We start from the raw sequence: 22,756 nt of genomic DNA, 5'->3' as shown, positions 1-22,756 counted from the left end.
TGCACCGCATGGTCATACCCCGAGGTGATTTAAACCCTCGAACTACCCACCAGAGCGTTGTTTCACCATGTATCAGCATTATCCTTAATTTATGAGCAAGAGTGTAGACTTTGGTGATCTGATTGTGGAGTGGAATCGACAAGGAACAACAGCAGCTAAAGCAAGATTAGGCAAATCTCATGTGTTGACCTACACAAGTCGTTGGCATTGGAAAGGGTGGTTGTAAAAAGAAATCGCATGAAATCAGCGGACATACACTCCTGGAAATTGAAATAAGAACACCGTGAATTCATTGTCCCAGGAAGGGGAAACTTTATTGACACATTCCTGGGGTCAGATACATCACATGATCACACTGACAGAACCACAGGCACATAGACACAGGCAACAGAGCATGCACAATGTCGGCACTAGTACAGTGTATATCCACCTTTCGCAGCAATGCAGGCTGCTATTCTCCCATGGAGATGATCGTAGAGATGCTGGATGTAGTCCTGTGGAACGGCTTGCCATGCCATTTCCACCTGGCGCCTCAGTTGGACCAGCGTTCGTGCTGGACGTGCAGACCGCGTGAGACGACGCTTCATCCAGTCCCAAACATGCTCAATGGGGGACAGATCCGGAGATCTTGCTGGCCAGGGTAGTTGACTTACACCTTCTAGAGCACGTTGGGTGGCACGGGATACATGCGGACGTGCATTGTCCTGTTGGAACAGCAAGTTCCCTTGCCGGTCTAGGAATGGTAGAACGATGGGTTCGATGACGGTTTGGATGTACCGTGCACTATTCAGTGTCCCCTCGACGATCACCAGTGGTGTACGGCCAGTGTAGGAGATCGCTCCCCACACCATGATGCCGGGTGTTGGCCCTGTGTGCCTCGGTCGTATGCAGTCCTGATTGTGGCGCTCACCTGCACGGCGCCAAACACGCATACGACCATCATTGGCACCAAGGCAGAAGCGACTCTCATCGCTGAAGACGACACGTCTCCATTCGTCCCTCCATTCACGCCTGTCGCGACACCACTGGAGGCGGGCTGCACGATGTTGGGGCGTGAGCGGAAGACGGCCTAACGGTGTGCGGGACCGTAGCCCAGCTTCATGGAGACGGTTGCGAATGGTCCTCGCCGATACCCCAGGAGCAACAGTGTCCCTAATTTGCTGGGAAGTGGCGGTGCGGTCCCCTATGGCACTGCGTAGGATCCTACGGTCTTGGCGTGCATCCGTGCGTCGCTGCGGTCCGGTCCCAGGTCGACGGGCACGTGCACCTTCCGCCGACCACTGGCGACAACATCGATGTACTGTGGAGACCTCACGCCCCACGTGTTGAGCAATTCGGCGGTACGTCCACCCGGCCTCCCGCATGCCCACTATACGCACTCGCTCAAAGTCCGTCAACTGCACATACGGTTCACGTCCACGCTGTCGCGGCATGCTACCAGTGTTAAAGACTGCGATGGAGCTCCGTATGCCACGGCAAACTGGCTGACACTGACGGCGGCGGTGCACAAATGCTGCGCAGCTAGCGTCATTCGACGGCCAACACCGCGGTTCCTGGTGCGTCCGCTGTGCCGTGCGTGTGATCATTGCTTGTACAGCCCTCTCGCAGTGTCCGGAGCAAGTATGGTGGGTCTGACACACCGGTGTCAATGTGTTCTTTTTTCCATTTCCAGGAGTGTAATCATTCTTGAATTCCAAAGTGGCATCAGCAGTCCAGGTAGCATAATAACTGTGCATAGTAAATAAAAAAAATGAGGTACAACAACGGTCGAGCATATCCTCACGAGCCAAAAATTTCTGTAGTCAATGTTAAGCGGTGCTTGCGGTGGTGTAAAGAGTGGGAAAATGGAAACTAGTCATTTGGTGTGATGGATTACGCTGTACCCTGTGGCAATCCGATGGAAGGGTTTGGCTTTGGCGAATGCCGGTAGAACGTTACTTCCCATCATGTGTACTGCCTACAGTGAAGTAAGGAGGAGGTGTTGGTACTGTATGGGGGTCTTTCGTGGTTCCAGTGTGGTTCCCTTACTGCGCCTAAGAAAACGCTAAATGCGGAAGGATATGAGCACATTTTACAGCATTGTGTACTGGGTACAGTAGAGGAACAGTTCGGAGATGATGATTCTGTCAGAATGACAATGCACCCAGTCACAAAGCAGCGTAGTGAGGTAATGATTTGTTGACAGTAACACTCCAGAAATGAACTGGCCTTCCACTCGCTTCCTGAAACCAATTGGAGACATCTGGGCTCAGCTACGACGTCGACTTCACTCCAGCCCGCAGTGTCCAACATAACTAACTTCTGTGGTTGCGACTGTTGAGAAAGAATGGGCTGCCATTCCTTTACAGACATCCAGACACCTCACTGAACCCCCCCCCCCCCCAGCAGGGTTCAAGCGTCGTAAAGGTGAAGTGTGGACACGCCCCGTGTTAATGTCCGCTATGAGTACCGGAATACGTTTGATCGAATGGCGTATTTAGCAACAATACAGTCCAACATAATGATTTTAATTAAAGGTACCAATTTTGGTTGATTTGTAGCAACGACTCAAAAAATGTTTCACTCTCTCTTCCATGTGTTTTAGAAACAACTTTATAAAACAAATACACTGCCGGAAAAAATGCGATACCCTCACGGACAAGTTCATTTTATTGACATGAGAGGTGACAGTGTACGAGTGTATAACACATATAGACCAAATGAAACATGCACGTCACAGTAGAGAAGCATAATTACGCATTGTATCCCTCCGGCGGCAACGCAGGTATGTGTTGTCTCATGCAAACGATCATTACGGTACCAAATGGCGTCCTGCGACAGATTGTACCAGGATCTCACCCCTTTTGTTGCAATGGTTCTTTCAGACCCTGGAGTACCATACACGTCCAATTGGCGAGAGACCTGCTGATCTTGCTGGCCAGAGCAGTTGTTGTACACCACGAAGAGCACACTGCGTCGCAGCAGGCGTATGTGGAAGTGCATTATCCTGCTGAAAAAGCACATCATCTTCCTGTCGAAGAAATAGTAATAGCACGGGGATAACATCGTGTGAAATGTAATGGGCATTGGCCACTTTACCTGCAGAAACATCGGATGTGACCTCGAGTTTTAACTGATAGTTAACTACGCATGCAATGTCTAATCTTGACCTTCCAAGGCATGCTGGAAAACTGAAGAGCCTAGACAAACCATGTTGTCCTGGTCATGATTGGTGAAGCGGTACCCTCTAGTGAACTACACTGAGAATGCAGGTTTATTTTTACCTGCATTACACAAGCTGCTGTATGTAGGGATTTCCTGTGGACAAAGAAATACAAACTATCCAAGTCACGAGGGTGATGCAAAACAGTTTTTGAGCAGCATATGTGCTTCTTATACATTATGGCTTTGTCTACACCAACTACATATTCAACAACAGTAGTGCATGCATTTTTGATTCAGGTCATTAATTTCAATTCAGCTGCAGTTCCAAATTTATCTATACCTTCCACAATAGTAGATGTCATACTTACATTGACCTACATCCAACTCTCATACAAGCAGCCTACATATGTTCTCACAATATTTAGTTCTCTTCTTCATCTCAGGAACATTATCATCATTAGTGACCGTATTTGCTACAACCGCAGTAGCTGGCCAGCAAGTATCGGTGACTCCACCATCGCAACCTGATGCCTTCTAGACCTCTATAAGCAGCACCATATTCACATGGTGATGAGCAATGTATCAGCAGACAATGGCTACATGAACATTGCCACTTCATAAAACCATAGCTACACTAAAATCTCAAATTTAAAATTATTTTAATCTTCTTATTTTTTTAACATTTTCATTTCACTTTAACCTTAATTGTGCAACGCTTATGTCTGTAGCCCAGATTAGAAGCAAGGACACTACGTATTATGTCCAGAGAGACCATTCTCGATGTGTAGGTAGAGCACCCATGCAACACAATTGGTCAGCATGGTTCCAAGTATAAAAGTTGTACTTCTGTTAATTTCTCTACCATGCATAGTGCAGCTACAAAGCTGATCAGCACAAAAATCCCTAAATACCTCAACTGCATCAAAAGGAAAATGACTTGAGAAAAATATAAAATTACAAAGGGACAGAATGTGCAGCCACCATTTACCCTTAGGAGACGGAATTCTAAGTATTGTCAACAGACATGTACAAAAACTGAATAAAACTGTCCTATTTTCTGAGCTCTTCATGCCTTTTACTGGGAGGATAAAGGAGATCAGGATATTTCTCCCCATTCATCCTTAGTCAAGATGGGTCCCTCAAATTTGAGATCTAAGTGAACTGTCCCTCCTTTCTAACTTTCCTCAACCTATTCCTCTTCTTCCCCTGAGGAAGGAACTAACATCTCTGAAAGCTAGGATTTTTTTCCGCTGTTATGTGTGTTATTGGTAGTACTTAGCATTCTCCTACGTAACTGATACTGAGCAAACATCTAGCTGACCTAGTCACCCATCTACTACAGATGGTGCCATGTCATGACACTCTATAGATTGACCTCTTCTACTGACAAAATGTTGTTAACAGCTGATTTCTTCAGATCATAGTCAATACAGCATCTTCCAATATACCAGTTTTGATGAGTTAATAATCAACAAGTTTAGCATGGACATTGACAAAATTGTATGGAAATAGAAACTCACACTACAGAACTACTCATATAATTTTAATCAACAAGGTAATTTAATGACAATGCTTCTTGCAGATGATCAGTTCTTGGATTCGAAATGTGAGGATGGAATGCAGGGAGCTGCCTAGGAGCTGCACAAAATGTGTCAGGTATATAACATGTCAGTATCAATACAAAAAAAGTCATGGTGTTCTATGGGTAAAAAACAGTAAGGACAACAATGCTAACAGGAAACAATATCATAGAGCAAGTACCAAGTGGTTATAATTAAGGTGCAGCTATGTGCGGTGGTCCAGTGTGGGCTGTAGTTATCACATGGCAACAAAACATGGCAGATATACTAATACTTTAATGTGGAACCGAGTTACCTTGTAAAAGCATTAGTTCCAGTTGTGGCCACCAGGTGCAAATTTAGCACTCTACACTGTTTGTATGATGGTACGACATCTTACACTGTTATTTGACAAGTCATAAGTGAGTAAAGAGTATGGGTATTGAGAAGAGAGACTGTGAGCTGTTAGTGAAACTGTTTTATGTGAACAGCAACAATTACAGTGCTGTATTACGGGAGTATTGCTGACTGAAAGGTCTCGGGAGAGACCCAATGTCATTAAATGGTTTAAAGAAGATAATAAAGAAATTCAAAAACATGGGCGAGCTTGGTGTGGCACCTGGAAGAGGAATGTATCCTATCCCGCTGCCAGTTATTGACGAGACTGCTGTTGCTGAAACTGACCCTGCAGCATATGCCCACGTAGTGCTAGTCCTCTTCCAGTGTCACAAGAATTGTCCATCTCATGGTCAACAGTACAGAAAGTTTTGCTGTTTTGCACTGGTACCCATTCAAGATCCAGATGGTGCAGCAACTGAAACCTCATGATCTGCATAATGTTCTAAATTTGCTCTTTAGTTTCTGGTATGGATAAAATATGATGACATGTACTGGGTAATATTCTGTGGAGTGGTGAGGCACTCATTACACTACAGGGTTTCGAATTTGGGGTACTATTAAAATGCATGTTGTGCTTGAGGAGTCATTGCATTCACCATATGTGACTGTGTGGTGTGTATTCTCGAAGCATCTTTATTCTTGGTCTGTACTTCTTTGAAGAGAATACACACAGAAAGCTTGTCATGTGCACCATGATGTCTGCAAGTTATCCACATATCCTTATACAGCGTGTGATTCCTTATTTGGAAGAGCACAACTGTGTGGAAACTACATTTTCATTCAAGATAGGGCAACACACCATGTCACTCACCCAGTGAAAGATCTGCTTAATGTAGCCTTCCATGAATGTATTATCTCCAGAGGCTTTCCAGATGCTTGGCCTGCAAGATCCATGTGCCTTTTGGTCCTAGGGATATTTGAAAGAATGAGTAGCTGCACTTTAATTTCATCACCCCATAGATACTTTTAAATTTTTAGTGATCATGCTGTCATATAGAGGAGACCATAAACATTAAAGATCTCTCCAAAATAATGATCTCTCCAAAATAAAGTAAGAACAGAAACTTATCTTAAATTTGTAAATTTATGTCTGTATGGGAGTGAATCTAGGGTAATGAAAAAAAGATAAAATAAGATTACAGGCCCATGAATCAAAATTTCTCTGGAACAAGGTAGGAAACACAAAGTTAGATTATAAAAGAAGTATAGGTATCAGGAAGAAATTGAAAATATTTGATGCAAATGAAATGGTTGAAGAAAATACGCAAAAATCCCATACATTGTGAATTGATGATTCAAGATAACCACTAAATTTTTGACGATATGTTCAGTAAATTTAAAGATGTTTCTAAGGCCAACAAAAAGATGGAGGGACCAAATGTTGTTGCAATAGGTCTAACAGGGCTTAACTCGTGAAAGAAAAAAAAGAAATTTTGGACAGTACTATGCAATGTTGGGACTATTATTGCCACAATGTCTATGCTGATTAGAATTATACATTTTCTCTAGTGCATTGTAGAATGAGTAAATACATACAGAATGATTCAGATAATTTATCCCAAACATTTGCAGAACTGTTTAAGAAATCATAATTCTGATTTCACCCTCACACATACTTAGAATGTCCTCACTAAACGACGTAGTCTCTATTCACAGCTGTATTCGTTACAGAATTATTGTTATCGACGTTGCGTTATTAAAAATGCGACTGTAGTAATTTCTGCTGTTAATATCATAACTCAAAAAGAGACAAACTGAACGGGGTTTCGTTCTTCAAAATCCGACTACTAGTTTCACAACAATTACAATGTTTATAACTTAGGATTTAAATTTATTGATCATGAAACCAATCGCTATCTTATGCAGGAGTTCGTGGTTCCATACTCAAATCAGGGAGTACAGCACGCTTGATGATGAGGAAACAGGGTGTTGCCTCACTGAGATACCAGTGTAAAAGTCGCACAGAGAAAATGTAGCTACATTTCCTGGAAAGACTTGCAGGCTTTCAACCTACTAGTGGACTGTCAGTCTTTTACCAGCACCCAGTAAAGTCTTCAAACAGCTTCACTTATGCCACCTTCCACAACATGTTGAGACAGAACAGCTGCTCCCATGGGTACAGCCCAGCTTCCGATATCACCACAAGCTGACACATCAACAGTTTCGACTTGTGGAAGAGACAGTGGGTGCAACTGAATGCCGGGAGTGTTTTGGAGTCATATTCCTTTATGTAACAAAAGCATTCAACTTCGTTTGACATCAGGGGCTTCCCTACAAGCTTTCGGATATGGGAGCCCTCTTCCACATGTACGCCTCCTCTGATACTATCTCACTGAGTGAGTGGAGAAGAAGAGTCTTCAGAATGACCCAGCGTTCCACAAGGGTTCGCCCTTGGGTTGTTGCTGTACATATAGTACACAGTGGACACACCTAGAAAGGTCCGAGTCAATCTTCCCTATATGCCGACAATAGGTCGCTCAGCATTACTTGTAACAAGCCATAGAAGTCTTGATTCAGTGGGTCACTAAATGACATCTTCATTTCAACAGTGAAAGACGTAAGCCATTTGGTTGGTCATCGACAGACACCTGCAGCACTACCATTGTTCACTACCTGTAGAATATCTGTGTCCTGGGGCAGCACAGACAAGTACTTCGGCATTACCATTGTTTGCTACCTCGCTTGGAAGTAATATAGCAAGAACTTTTGCCAAACAACCACGGGAAGACTGGTATAGCAGTTCTTGAACCTTCAGAACACGATTCAACATCAATTAGGTGTTGCAGTCAACATGACGTTCATTTATTCACTCTTCGAATATGCGGTGGTTATCTGGGACAATGCGTTGGAGATGCAGATCATTCATCTGCAGAGGCTGAAAACCCATGCCTCTGCCTGGTGCTACATCTGTCACAACGATTACCGACCACTACTTCACTACTTTAAGTGTATCAGTGATGTACTTCCCTTTGTAAGAGGAGCAAAAAAAAAAAAAAAAAAAAAGTTGAAATGGCTCTGAGCACTATGGGACTTAACTGCTGAGGTCATCAGCCCTTTAGTAGAACTATTTAAACCTAAGCAACCTAAGGACATCACACACATCCATGCCCGAGGCAGGATTCGAACCTGCGACCGTAGCGGTCGTGCGGTTCCAGACTGTAGCTCCTAGAACCGCACGGCCACACCGGCTGGCTGGAGCCGCCAAACTGCGCGCCTGTTTTATCAGAAGAATGCATAGTCAATTGACTAGCACATGTGTGCCCTAGACACGCGAGATTAAATTCCATAAGTTGGTCCATTCTGAAGAGCAACTACCAAGCTGGCAGAACGAGAGGACAAGAACACAATATTGCACAACATCACTAAGGACAACCACACCCTTAAGACATTAATCTATCCCATTTTCAGTTTCTAGGCATAACTCAAAGTTATTCACCACAGCCTAAAATGATAAGAAATCATGCCATCTGCAGTGTGTGTGCGTGTGCGTGCGTGCGTGCGTGTGTGTGTGTGTGTGTGTGTAGCTTTCATTCTGTTCTGTAACAAAGACATGTGTCTAGTGGTAGTTAGTTTGAAAAATAAATGTCTTTCACAAACCAGGAGTAACTAGGTATGCGGCTTCTTTACTTCTTTACAGAAGATGTATAAGGAACGTGAAGAGAACAGTTAAGTTGTAAGCAAAAGGTAGCTCAGCAGATGCAAGAATGACAGTTCAGCGAATATGGAAACAGTTGTTATTGGAAGGGCTCTGGAATACAACGCAGAGGGCAAGGAGTAATCCTGTAACCAGCGGAATGCACAAAATAATTGCCCTAGCAGCTGTTGCTCGAAATCCATGCGTTATCTCCAGAGATATTGAGAGCAACTCTGAAATAAGTCAGTCCAGCATAGTTCAAATTTTGCTCGCAAACGGCTTCCATCCGTATCATGTTCACTTTACCAGGAAGTTAACCAGCAGAATTGTAGAAGACGCTTAGAATTCTGCCGCTCAGTTCTGATGCAGCATCGATGCAACAGCTAATTTCTTCAAAGAATTCTCTTTCCCGATGAAACTACCTTAAAAAATTGTGGAAAACTAAATGACAGAAGACATCGTAGTGCCTGTGTTGTTAAGAAGAACGATTCAATGTTCCTTCGGACATGCATGAAAAAACAGCTATGCTTTATTGAGTTGCGATCTGAAGTTTTCCCGGTGTATTTCCAATTTGAACAGTTCTCGGGTATCCGACCGGGTAGCGTCGTAATTTCTCCACAATATTTCGGCAGTTTATTGAGTTGCTCAGAATCTGTGTTGGCTAAGGCATGTTGAACATCAGAGGCTGTGGAGCGTTTGGTGCAGGATTATTAAGAGACTTCGTGATTGGTCCTTAACACATTAAAGGAACCTTAACAAGTAAAAAACACGCACAATTTCTCACTGAAAAGCTAATGGTCACTTAGTTTACTGTTTTAGGGCGCTAAACGGTGAGACCATCAACGCTATTGCATGAAATGGAGATGAGTGTGAAATCTATTAAAACAACAACAAATTCTAAAACACAGCTGTATCAACACACAAGAATGTAAAATACGACAGTGACAGGAAGTCACTGCGACTGAGCCGCTCTGCAACAAATTAAAATCTCACACACAATCTTATGAGAAGCAACTCTGACGACACACAAAGACTGACGAAGAGGCTGACGCTAGAACTGGCGAGCCCTTCCGTGGCTCAGGGAAGGCGCAGCCCAAGCAATTCAGTGCCATTCCTGCATTCTACTGTTTTCGTGTGTCGTGTGGACCTGACGGGTGAGTTTGCTTGTGGCTGTGTGGTGGCGGAGACATCCTTTGGTTGCCTCGGTGGGGCGTTAGTCCGCATCGAGACTGGACAAATCTGACAAAGACGTCCTCCATTCTGCTGTATATAGCTCGTTGTGAGTATTCCGTGGATGCTTCAAGATCATGGCGAGAGGCGGACCAACACTACAAAGCCCCAGCGCCCTCGCTGAGGGAACAGCGGAACTCTGCTCTCCTCAGCGTTGTCACTCGCCGGGTCCATCGGCATCCTCTGTGTCTTATGTTATAGTAAATTGAGAAGATGATGGGGTTCCACGCATTATCCAAGTGGTAGCGGCTATCATATTCCATCCGATTTTCTGTCAAGCATATCTCCACCGATTCTTCAATAATGGAGCCCCAAACGGATGTTGCTTTGACCAAAATAATTGTTTTTACTCCACTGAATGTCCAACAGAGATACAAAGTTCGGTTGATGTTCGGGGCGGCGTTTTTCCACAGTGCCCGCGGTCTGGCCAATATAAGCCACACCTCAGTTTGCAAGGTATTTCGTGATTTCCAGCCTTCCGCAACAACAAATTGGTCCCGGCAGGTCAGAAATCTTAGAAGTTGGGCGAGAAACGACTTTCACTTGAAAATGACGGAGAATTCCTGCTAGGATAAGCAAAATATTGCCAACAAGGAGAAGGAAAGCTAGAGAACTTCCCGGTTCTTAGCTTTAAATGATACTGAGCTGTTAAAATGCCGATAGAATATCTGTTTCTCCTGAACACTGTTTTCAAGTAGCCGAGCTCCTTAGGCGAACTATCTGCACTCGAGGCTGTGTCAGTGTACCAGTGATTCAAGCACACTCATAATTTGGATGATGACAACTGTATGACTGTAAATACAAATAGGTATGAGTGGGTTTGTGATAAACTGAATGTCCGATAGAACTATCATTCTTCGGTGTAAGAAAAACATCCCTGATTCCACAGTGAACTGGAATTTTTAACAATGGAGCTCAGGCGATGTAAAAGCTCGATTAATTTATCTTCTCCGTGAGGTCACAAATTGACAATAAAGAAGAGAGGACGCAGCCAATACCTGTGGCTTTTCTTCTCTTGGTTGGAAATATTTCTTTTAAAACAACAAGAATCCTCAGTAATTTTCGGGTGGAATTGGTTTTCTGTCCACCATCTAAGATTCCAAACCTGCTGGTATCTGTGAAGAGCAAAGTACTGTGGCGTAAGACAAGAATTTATAAAATACCTTGTCGGTGTGGTGTAGCTTATACAAGGTGCTATAAAATTCCCTATAAAACTTCTACGACTGCTAGAGGAGACTCAGTAGACAGTATTTTGAATTGTAACCCATCTCCGGATGCAACAGGGCAGTCATGGTCAGGCGTGTTGGATCGGCTGATGTCATTTGACTTCCATCCGTCGTCTCTGGACCGAGCCAGGTGGTGCAGTGGTTAGCACACTGACTCGCATTCGCGAGGACGACGGTTCAAGGTCTGGCCATCTTGATTTAGGTTTTGTGATTTCCCAAAATCTCTTCAGACAAATGCTGGGTGGTTCCTTTGAAAGGATATGGCCTACTTCCTTCCCCAACCTTGCCTAATCCGATGGGACCGATGTCCCCGCTGTCTAGTCCTTTCCCCCCGAATAAACCAACTAACCAACTTACCTCTCTGACTTGGTCTGAGCCTCATTCACTTGTCTGTGAGTGTTAGAGCAACATGATTTAGTACACGTTTGCAGAATACACCGACATGATCCTTCTGTATGGCGAAGCTCACGATAATGGAAGAGCTGCTCGTCGTCTTTATCAAAATTGAAACTTCCTGACAGATTTCGTTTATCAAGATTGTTACCCGCTATGTCTGACTCCATCATTTATCCTTTTCGCCACAATTAAGCAACGGCTTCAAGAAAGGAATACCTTCACCGTCAGCTGGCATGACTGCGGTGCTCCAAGGAGACGTCGCACACTCGATCCGGTAAAGGCCGTACTGCATCACGTTGAAGAGAACCTGTCAACGAGTACACGGGCAGTTGCACGTGCAATGGATGTTGCTCCCAGCCCCGTCTGGTATGTTCTGCATGACCAACAAGTACATCCGTACCATCTCCAGAGGATACAGCAACTAATGCCAGCCTATTTTGCACTACGCGCTGCATCAACGAGTCCCTAGTATTTCGACAGCGCATTCTCTATACAGACGAATCTAAATTTACGAGGGATTGTGTTCTCAGTTCTCGAAACGGCCATATCTGGGCAGACGAAAACCTACATGCCACACGTATCTGGGGATTTCATCCCAGATGTGGTATCAATGCATGAGCAGGTATTCTGGATGGTCATGTGATTGGCCCATACGTGCTTCCACCCAAGCTCACGGGTTCCATCTACTTGACCTTCCTACAACAAGTACTGGGCTTGTTGTCGTCAAGACATGTCCGTCAAGACATGTGGTTTCATCATGACAGTGCGGTAGCGTTCTCGCTTCCCGCGCCCGGGTTCGATTCCCGGCGGTGTCAGGGATTTTCTCTGCCTCGTGATGGCTGGGTGTTGTGTGATGTCCTTAGGTTAGTTAGGTTTAAGTAGTTCTAAGTTCTAGGGGACTGATGACCATAGATGTTAAGTCCCATAGTGCTCAGAGCCATTTTTTTCATCATGACAACGCATTGGCTCTCTTTCCATGTCATGTTGGGGAATATGTGGACCAGTGATTCGGACGAAGATGAATAGGTTGAGGTGGTCCAATCGTATGGCCTCCATGACCAGCGGATTTGAGTCGACTGGACTTCCTCTTCTTGGATCAGATGAAAAGATTGGTTTACGAGACACCTGTAGAGACAGAAGAAGATCTGGTGGTACGAGTTGTAGGGGCTGCAGGGCAGATTGCAGACAGCAGGTGTGACAGAGCGTGTGCACTACAACATCATTCGTACGTGCAATGTATGTACCGAACTTGGTGGTCACCACACCTAATCTTACTTGTAGTGGATCAGAATGCTAGTCCTCCTTTGACAAAAACGGTTTAACTGTAAATAACCGTGTTTGTGTAAGCTGATTAAGTTTTATTTTTGTTTCTTTGGTTACTAATGAGTGGAACTGTAAAACAAGCGATATTCTGGGTCATACCTAATAAATTACTTGCAAAAGTGGCCGCGTTACCAACCTTTTTTCAAATGGTTGTAGCACGGAAATGGTGCGTTTCTGGATATGAGTTCCAATTCAACAGTACCCTCTACGAGAGCTAGATGTCTGTAAGTGGAATTTTAGAGCACCCAACATAGGCCACACTACGCGCACCGTGGAAGAACGCTACAACGAACATGCACTAGCCTTTGTGACCAAGCAAATATGCTTACTCCAAACATTGAATCTCCACCATTCATTCAGTGGAGAACGATAAAACAATAATTTTAGTGGAGCGCCATTACCTCAACTATTTGTTCTAACAGAAGACAGACTACGCCGATAGCCGCGGCGAGCAGCAACGTTGAGGACAACAGAATACTGCAGTTCCACCAGCCAGGGAGCTGCTGCTGGGTAGTGTGGTCCGTCTGTCAGCACGATCTTGTCGTATGTGCAGAATACCCACAACGCGCTATGTATTGCGGAACGGAGGGCGTCTTCGTCAGTCTTCGATGGCTCGCCTGAGGGTGAGCACCAGGTGCCCAGTCGAAATATCATGGAGTGTGCAATTCTGAAATTTTTCGAACACTCGATTCGCCAAGAAAATTGTAAAATTCACAATACACAAGACCTTACAACAGGAACCACACTCGTCTCTTTGGCATTTAAAACAGAGGACAGGTCCTATGCGAGACCCAGGTCTACCCTCAGGTCGTCATATGAAACAAAACATGTTTTACTGACAGCTGTATTCCACATCTTCGACATACTGATGAGTCCTCTCACTGTAACAGAAAGCTTTGTGTTAAGGAGCAATGTCTCTTCCTCAGCCTTGTAACGGCTGCTTCCTCAGATCGTCATGGTCGGAAGGAGGTGGGCCATGGTCATATTGAAGGTTACACTGACGACAGCGTATTATTCCTCAATTCTAGCCAGTGAGACTTCCGCCAACACATGGTCCTTCTGATCACGTACGTGGTGACTGTCTGCAGATTCACGCAGTTGTGGTGACTGAACAGAGAGCAGGAGGTTGAAGGGAGGAAGCCTCCTTGGCAGCCCCATAAGCGAGTTCATTTCCCCGGATCCCTGTGTGTCCTGGAACCCAGCAGAAAATTATTTCCTTCTAATGCCTTTGCAGCGGAAGAAGAGCCTCTTGGTAGCACCACCATATCCGCTGAGTACACCTGCCCAATAGCAAGTAGGGCACTTTGTGAATCAGAGCACATGAAGAATTTTTCGCCACGATATCGTCTCATTCCATATAATAAACTGAACACCACTGTTGGAACTTTATCCTGATGATATATTCGGGGAACACGATGAAGCAACCGATGAAGGCCACCTGCTTAGATCCAAGTTCGTGACCGCTAATAAAATCTGGTGACGATTAAAAATCTCGTAAAATCTAGTTTTAAAAATGTAATGAGGTATAAAGCTCTTCTTTACCGCTTTTTATTCAAATTAAGCTGGGCTTCTTTAGTAGACAGGGAGATCCCTGGCCTTAATTTCATCCACCTGTAATATCTCAAGGCACTTCCTTGCCTCGTTACCCCCAGACAGTTACATAACAGACGTACCAGTGGCGTCTGGGCAACGGAGGTGAAATCTGGCGATTTTGGAACACATCTCTGCATGCTGGTGTACGATGAGGAGAAGACATCGAATGGAAAATGGAGGCTCACCAGCCTCTGCACACAAGCTAGAAACTGGACTTCTACGGTATACCCCTGTTGACGTCCTAATACCCTCTATGCATCCAAAATTTTAAAGTACGAAGGCCTTGCTGGTCTATAAATCTGTTATCTTATTTAAGCTGGAACTGGAGGAAGGCTTTGTAAAATTGGAACAGACGTGCCCTGTCTGTTCCCCAAGACCTATGAAGCATTTTAGAAATTTGAAGCCTTAAGGCGTTTTAATTTCAGGCGTGTCACGTTAGTCTGTCATTGAAAGTGATGCCCAGATATTTCACTTTTTCCTTAAATGTGAGTCCTCCCGTTCTTTTTACTTTTTTTTAGAAAAAGAGTAGCAGTGTTTTTCGGTTACAAAAATATGGAGTTTGTTGAGGGACGTCGCAGAATATTCTCGCTTCGACCCCTATAGTTTCACGAAGTTCCAATAAGTGGTGGCGCTATACGTAGCCTTTAAAATGGAGGTGTGTTCCAGTCAGTGAGCTGTCGTTCAGTTTCTTTTGGAGGAAAACCAGAGCATCGCAGATATTCATAGGCGCTTGCAGAATGTCTGTGGAGACTTGGCAGTGAACAAAAGCAACGTGAGCCGTTGGGCGAGGCGTCTCTCATCATCTAACAAGGTCGCGCAAATCTGTTCTATCTGCCGCGTGATGGCCGGCAGCACACAGCTGTGAAGCCGGCAGTGCTGGAACGTGCGGACACTCTCATTCGAGGTGATCGGCGGAACACAATCAAACACCTCGCTGCTCAGCTGGACGCCTCTATTAGTGGTGCTGACACACTCGTCCACTGGGGTAGTTGGGGTACCCAAAGGTGTGTGTCCACTGGACTCCTCATAGCCTAACAGTAGAGCGTAAAGAGCAATCAACGACCCTCGGCGTGGAACTGCTTGTGCATTACGAGGCTGATGGTGAAAAATTTTTATCGAACATAGTAACAGGCGATGAAACATGGGTTGATCACTTTGAACCGGAAGCAGAATGTCAATCCACGGAGTGGCGCCATACCACCTCACCTACGAAGAAAAAGAGCAAAGCTACACACTCAGCCAGTAAAGTCACGACGACGGTCTTCGGGGACTCTGAAAGGGTTATTTTGTTTGATGTCCTTCCTCATCACCGAGCGAGGTGGCGCAGTGGTTAGACACTGGACTCGCATTCGGGAGGACGATGGTTCAATCCCGCGTCCGGCCATCCTGATTTAGGTTTTCCGTGATTTCCCTAAATCACTCCAGGCAAATGCCGGGATGGTTCCTCTGAAAGGGCACGGCCGACTTCCTTCCCCATCCTTCCCTAATCCGATGAGACCGATGACCACGCTGTCTGGTCTCCTTCCCCAAACCAACCAACCAACCAACCTTTCTCATGATGTAGCGATCAACTCAACTTCCACCCTCAGGAAATTGAAGAAACGATGTCAGCTTCACAAATGCTCCCAAAACTTCATTAGACTGTTCTCCCTCATTCTCCCTATAGACTGGATCTCGCACCTTCCGACTTCTATCTGGTTGGTCCAGTGAAGGATGCACTCCGCAAGAAGCAGTACATGGATGATGGGGAGGTTATTCATGTAGCAAGACGTTGGCTCCGACGTCGACCAGTAGGCCCTCCCACTCAAGTGGCGTAAGGCCGTCGCACTGAAAGGAGATTATGTTGAAGAATATGGTTTTGTAACCAAAAGAGTGGGGAATAATATGGTGCACTGGAATCCTAAATAAAACTATCCTGCTTTCAGAAAAAAAGAGCAGCATTATTTACTGAAAGCCTCTCGTTTAAAAAATTAAACACCATTGTTAGGGCATTCCCGACACACTTCCTAAAAAACGTTTGTGACAAGAAGAACTGTATGAAAGTGGAGAGTCGTCCACTGAAAACCCACTTGTAAAGTTGTTGTTGTTGTGGGCTTCAGTCCTGAGACTGGTTTGATGCAGCTCTCCATGCTACTCTATCCTGTGCAAGCTTCTTCATCTCCCAGTACCTACTGCTACCTACATCCTTCTGAATCTGCTTAGTGTATTGATCTCTTGGTCTCCCTCTACGATTTTTACCCTCCACGCAGCCCTCCAATGCTAAATTTGTGATCCCTTGATGCCTCAAAACATGTCCTACCAACCGATCCCTTCTTCTAGTCAAGTTGTGCCACAAAATTCTCTTCTCCCCAATCCTATTCAATACCTCCTCATTAGTTACGTGATCTACCCACCTTATCTTCAGCATTCTTCTGTAGCACCACATTTCGAAAGCTTCTATTCTCTTCTTGTCCAAACTGGTTATCGTCCATGTTTCACTTCCATACATGGCTACACTCCATACAAATACTTTCAGAAACGACTTCCTGACACTTAAATCTATACTCGATGTTAACAAATTTCTCTTCTTCAGAAACGATTTCCTTGCCATTGCCAGTCTACATTTTATATCCTCTCTACTTCGACCATCATCAGTTATTTTGCTCCCCAAATAGCAAAACTCCTTTACTACTTTAAGTCTCTCATTTCCTAATCTAATCCCCTCAGCATCACCCGATTTAATTTGACTACATTCCATTATCCTCGTTTTGCTTTTGTTAATGTTCATCTTATATCCTCCTTTCAAGACACTGTCCATTCCGTTCAATTGCTCTTCCAAGTCTTTTGCTGTCTCTGACAGAATTACAATGTCATCGGCGAATCTCAAAGTTTTTACTTCTTCTCCATGAATTTTAATACCTACTCCGAATTTTTCTTTTGTTTCCTCTACTACTTGCTCAATATACAGATTGAATAACATCGGGGAGAGGCTACAACCCTGTCTCACTCCTTTCCTAACCACTGCTTCCCTTTCATGCCCCTCGACTCTAATAACTGCCATCTGGTTTCTGTACAAATTGTAAATAGCCTTTGGCTCCCTGTATTTTACCCCTGCCACCTTCAGAATTTGAAAGAGAGTATTCCAGTTAACGTTGTCAAAAGCTTTCTCTAAGTCTACAAATGCTAGAAACGTAGGTTTGCCTTTTCTTAATCTTTCTTCTAAGATAAGTCGTAAGGTTCGTATTGCCTCACGTGTTCCAACATTTCTACGGAATCCAAACTGATCTTCCCCGAGGTCCGCTTCTATCAGTTTTTCCATTCGTCTGTAAAGAATTCGTGTTAGTATTTTGCAGCCGTGGCTTATTAAACTGATAGTTCGGTAATTTTCACATCTGTCAACACCTGCTTTCTTTGGGATTGGAATTATTATATTCTTCTTGAAGTCTGTGGGTATTTCACCTGTCTCATACATCTTGCTCACCAGATGGTAGAGTTTTGTCATGACTGGCTCTCCCAAGGCCATCAGTAGTTCTAATGGAATGTTGTCTACTCCCGGGGCCTTGTTTCGACTCAGGTCTTTCAGTGCTCTGTCAAACTCTTCACGCAGTATCTTATCTCCCATTTCATCTTCATTTACATCCTCTTCCATTTCCATAATATTGTCCTCAAGTACATCGCCCTTGTATAAACCCTCTATATACTCCTTCCACCTTTCTGCCTTCCCTTTTTTGCTTAGAACTGGGTTGCCATCTGAGCTCTTGATATTCATACAAGTGTAAAGTAACAACAAAATATTATGCAAGTACTGTAGGCCTTTTCCAAATCGAAGAATACACCTACAAGGTGTTGCTTACTTAGAAAAGCTTGTTGAACTGCTGGTCCTAACTGGGACAGGTTATCGAGTGTCACGTGACTTCTTCTGTACCTCCGCTGGAAATGCCGTGTGGCAAGGGCCTCCCGTCGGGTAGACCGTTCGCCTGGTGCAAGTCTTTCGAGTTGACGCCACTTCGGCGACTTGCGTGACGATGGGGATGAAATGATGACGATAAGGACAACACAACACCCAGTCCCTGAGCGGAGAAAACCTCCGACCCAGCCGGGAATCGAATCCGGGCCGTAACGTATGACATTCCGTCGGTCTGACCACTCAGTCACCAGGGGCGGACTGAACCTCCACTGGGAGCGACTTATTGGTAGTGACTTGGTTTCGAGAACCCACATTAAGCGCCAATTGACCACACAATCCAGTGTCTTCCCTATGGAGCTAGTGATACTGATGATAGATAACTACTGATGTTGATACGAGCCTTCCATAGTTTTACAACTTCCCACAAGTTTCTACTTCTCCTGTCAGCCAAACTTCATTAAAAAGCCGTAGGATGACCATTTCCGACCGCTGGTTCAACTATTTTAAGATACTGTACCTTATCGGGTCGATAGCAGACACAATCACGAGCAAGTGACAAGGTAGAATTCAGCTTTCGAAGAGAGGAATAGTGTTCGTATTTCTCCATGCTGGTGTAGTGTAAATCCTAACCATCCCTCTCCCGTGTTGCGCGATAGCCATAAAATGCTGGATTCTGACTACAACTGGCCGTAATATTCTAATAAAATTCATCCACTGTCCGGGCGACGCGATGTCGTAGAAGACATCTCTGCTCTCGTACAGCTGCTATTGGCGGTTGTGAAATTCTCCAAACTGATTCCCTTACTTGTGTGGACGGATCTACGATGGAGTTCAGGTACTGTTGTCACAATCTCTTCTGACTTACCTTTGCCTTCACCACCCGACAGGTTGGAATATTCTCACCCATTGGGAACTGGCTGAACCTTTGCATAGCCACACACAAAAAATGGCTCTGAGCACTATGGGACTTAACATCTATGGTCATCAGTCCCCTAGAACTTGGAACTACTTAAACCTAACTAACCTAAGGACATCACACACATCCATGCCCTAGGCAGGATTCGAACCTGCGACCGTAGCAGTCGCGCGGTTCCTGACTGAGCGCCTAGAACCGCTAGACCAACGCGGCCGGCATAGCCACACTCCTGTCCCTCATTGCACAACTACCCTCATCACTCTATCAAGGGACCGGCTGCCTCCTAGGTGTTCCTGATAGCTTTAGGACGGACGCATCAGCGTCTCAGTGGACCACGCTGGAATGTGGTCCACCCAACCCTGGGCGCGTTCTCTCTGCTCGAAAACAGCTGACTGTCTGTGATGTGCTCTTCATCAGTCAGACGTGCCAGTATGACATATGACGACACACAGGGCGGCTCTTGACCCCAACGCCGTGCTCGTTTCCCTGACCCTTTTCCCTTCGAGGTTGATGAGAAAGAGTAACTTCAGAGGCACTTTCTTCTCTTCATTGAGTGCTAAAGTTTTACTTTTATCTTGCGTCATGACTGCTGCGAGTACTGTATGCTTAACCTGTTTGCTTTTGCAGGCACATACCCAGGTATAGTTTCTCTGGACGTGGTTGGTGTCGAAATATCTACCTCAGTGACAAGTGTCTTCACCGAAGAAGCGTAGTAAGTGACACACACTGGGGGGTTTCGTCATCTTATATTCTTTTTGGCTTCTGCATATTTCTTGGACTTTTCTTTCTTTGGTGAATATTTTGCAGTCTCAGCTCCAGAGTGGGTGTCTCTCAGAGCAGTCGATGCATTTAGCTGATGACTGGTGGTCAGTGCCAAATTTATCAGCGGCGTTTCCGCATTTCCCGCAAGTTTTTTCACCTCCGCAAATCAGTGTTGCGTGGCCAAATCGCTAGCATTCGTAGCACATCATAGAGTTAAGTGTGTAAAATCTAGCCCTAAATAGAAAGAAACCTGCCAGATGGTACTACGGTAGCGATGGAGAAACGAGGGTCTCAATAAAGGTGGTAGTCTTCTGTATGCCTCCACTATTTCTTCTCATTATTTGAATCACATCGACTATTCCTTGTGACACTCATTCTTGTTTCTGTTCCGAGGTAGCCATGTCCATTATATCACGGCATGCAACCACAGCATTGCTTGAGTTGACGAAGGTGTGCACCTCAACAACAATGTGATATTCACCTAATTTTTTAGATTTACTTAGTATTTTCACCTGTTTCGACCTGTCAGTTTCAATCAGCAAGGAATCTCTCAGTAAGTATGTCAAATTCACTTATTTTTTAAAATTTCCTTAGTATTTTCTCCTATTTCGACCTGTCATTTCCAACCAGCAGGGAATCTCTCAATAACTATGTCAAATTCATCTAATTTTTTAGAGTTTCTCAGTATTTTCACCTGTTTTGACCGGTCAGATTCAACCAGCAAGGTATCATTTTACAATCTTTTAACAGGTTTTAAGGTAGCAGCATGACCTTCTAAACCTATATGAAAACAGAAAGGAGACACTACAAACGTCCCCTCTTTTCTCATGATCACTGGAAACACATCCTGATCCTGAGCTCATTTACCAATTTCAATCAGCTTATCAGCGTGACTAGACTTCTTCAGTTCTTTCTGTGATTTTGTGAGTGTTAACGGTGCTCCTAGAGGAAGTACTAACTGAAGTACGTAAATGTGTGTAGCACCAGCACAGTGGGTGGCCTGCTCATGACTCGCTTTTGACTAGGAAAGCGCTCACTCAGCTTTCTCCTGATCGCTGGACAGGACATAAGCCGTTATCAGTTGAACCACCACTGTAGCCACTGGACTTTTTTCTGGGATAAACTCAAAGATGTGGTCCACGCATATGTTCTAACGGCCCAAGAGGGTATAAAACTTCGCATTTTTGCAGAATGTAAGATGATATCGAAGGAATCTCGTCTGTCCACAAGCCCTTGCATCAGCGACTGCTAACGTCTATAGTAGTACTCGGTGGGTATTTGGAACACTTGATGAGGTAACTGGACTTTTAAGGAAATGTTTGTGACCATATTTTTTGTGATTCCCTTTTTGTGACTGTTACTGGTATAGCTTACCGACGTACGTTTGTATATTGACATTAAAATCATGGCTTGAAGCTATTATTTAACAATTTTTTACACTTTACTTCCCTATTATACAAATCCATTCAATTATCGATGTGCACCTTTTTTTCAAGGCTCTGGCAAAATGGTTCAAATGGCTCTGAGCACTATGGGACTTAACATCTGAGGTCATCAGTCCCCTACAACTTAGAACTACTTAAACCTAACTAACCTAAGGACATCACACACATCCATGACCGAGGCAGGATTCGAACCTGCGACAGTAGCGGTCGCGCGGTTCCAGACTGAAGCGCCTAGAACCGCTCGGCCACCACGGCCGACAAGGCTCTGGCAGAAAAAAAGAGCAAAACTGTTACCGCGTGGCTAGGGCCTCCCGTCGGGTAGACCGTTCGCCTGGTGCAAGTCTTTCGAGTTGACGCCTCTTCGGCGACTTGCGTGCCGATAGAGATGAAATGATGATAAGGACAACACAACACCCAGTCCCTGAGCGGAGAAAATCTCCGACTCAGCAGGGAATCGAACCCGGGCCGTTAGGTAGGACATTCCGTCACGCTGACCACTCAGCTACCAGGGGCGGAAAGTTAACTGGTGAATCATCCATAGATGTCAAGCCCTTTGGCGTACAGTTGGTGTGTCGGTCCAACCAGATGTAGCCAAGTGTGAATAATATCTGTTTCAAATTAAAATTTTCTCCACTATGCCGCCTTTGTAAGTAGACTCTAAGCTGCGACAAGTTGGAGCGCCCGCCAGCCTGACACGACAGCTCTAAATATTATAATGCCTCCGAAAATACTAATCGACTTTCGAAGAATGAAAGACAGTCGAATTCTTCTATTTTAGAAATACGATACTAGCAGTAAAAATTACTAAACTGCCACTTGAAAAAGAGAAGTTAGTACTGATACGTCAAATTCTTTTTTCAAAAATATCTCTTTAATTAACATAGCTATGAAAAAAGACTATATGTCAAGCTTCATTTGTGCGCTTATCCTTACTCATTCTTGTAATAGAGAAAGAACATATATTCGCCAATATCAAAGTCCGATTACATTAGTTTTTACATTTTTTTCAGAGTAAGAATTTCATTAAACTTCGAGAGTCACTGAACTACGACGGCCAGGTAATCAAAATGCTTTGGCCTGAGATATTATTTTTTTAATGAGAATAACTGTTACTGATGTTTTCTATCTTTTCAGATCACTAAACAATTTTTATCACAGGCATTAGGCCGTTGGGACGCCCCTTCTTGACGCGACAAAATACGCACTCTGAACTTTTAAAGCACTCACATTTTGCAATGTCATT

At 44.5% G+C, this 22,756-nt stretch overlaps 1 protein-coding gene across 1 annotated transcript in view; it reads right to left on the bottom strand.

The window, feature by feature from the left end:
* Nucleotides 1-22,756, bottom strand: part of LOC126253319 (waprin-Thr1) — a 217,651-nt gene that overhangs the window by 1,912 nt on the left and 192,983 nt on the right. The gene's annotated exons all lie outside the window — the stretch shown is intronic.

This window comes from Schistocerca nitens, chromosome 1 (assembly GCF_023898315.1).
Source record: "Schistocerca nitens isolate TAMUIC-IGC-003100 chromosome 1, iqSchNite1.1, whole genome shotgun sequence".
Lineage (NCBI taxonomy): Eukaryota > Metazoa > Arthropoda > Insecta > Orthoptera > Acrididae > Schistocerca > Schistocerca nitens.
Note: the sequence above shows the minus strand (reverse complement) of the source record. Positions and strands in the feature narration are given on the sequence as shown.